This window comes from Alligator sinensis, unplaced genomic scaffold, assembly GCF_000455745.1.
Source record: "Alligator sinensis unplaced genomic scaffold, ASM45574v1 scaffold811_2, whole genome shotgun sequence".
Taxonomy (NCBI): Eukaryota; Metazoa; Chordata; order Crocodylia; family Alligatoridae; genus Alligator; species Alligator sinensis.
The window spans coordinates 124300-124793 of record NW_005843373.1 but is presented as its reverse complement, the minus strand read 5'-3'; the positions used below and the strand labels follow the sequence as shown (position 1 = coordinate 124793).

The following is a 494-nucleotide window of genomic DNA, read 5'->3' as shown; positions in this document are numbered from 1 at the left end:
CCCCCCCCCCCCCCCCCCGTTCCATTTTGACTTGCAAGCAGTAAATTCATGCAGGCGTTTCAGACTGGGAGTGTTGGTTGGATTGTTTTCCAGAGTAAGCACAGTGAAACCTCTTGAGCATGTCTCTTGACATCCCTATACCTGTTTTCACATCTGTAAAACAGAGGTGGTCTGCTGCTTCCCAGGCTGATTTAGGGAAAGCAGATGGAGATTCCTAGAAGCATGGGAGCATTGTTTAAAGGCCCTCTTGTCTGGTGGCTTTTAAATAATAAAATCTAATTAACAGTTAGTTGTACTTTAATGTCTGTTGTGCTTTTGAGTCCATGTGCAAAAAGCAGGGATGCAGTAATACAGAATACAGTTGATACAAGGTCAGTTAAAGAATCTATGGCCTGTGTAAAAATATGCAGACCCTCGATGCCAGATGATCCCTGTAAGCCAAATGCAGGCTGTCCAAGCTGATAGGAGATGAAAGATGAGAGCTTGTGCCTAAG

At 44.3% G+C, this 494-nt stretch overlaps 1 protein-coding gene across 7 annotated transcripts in view; it reads left to right on the top strand.

Annotated features, from left to right (window-relative positions):
* SMG5 (SMG5, nonsense mediated mRNA decay factor) overlaps positions 1-494 on the top strand; it is a 34317-nt gene that overhangs the window by 8928 nt on the left and 24895 nt on the right. The window lies entirely within an intron of this gene.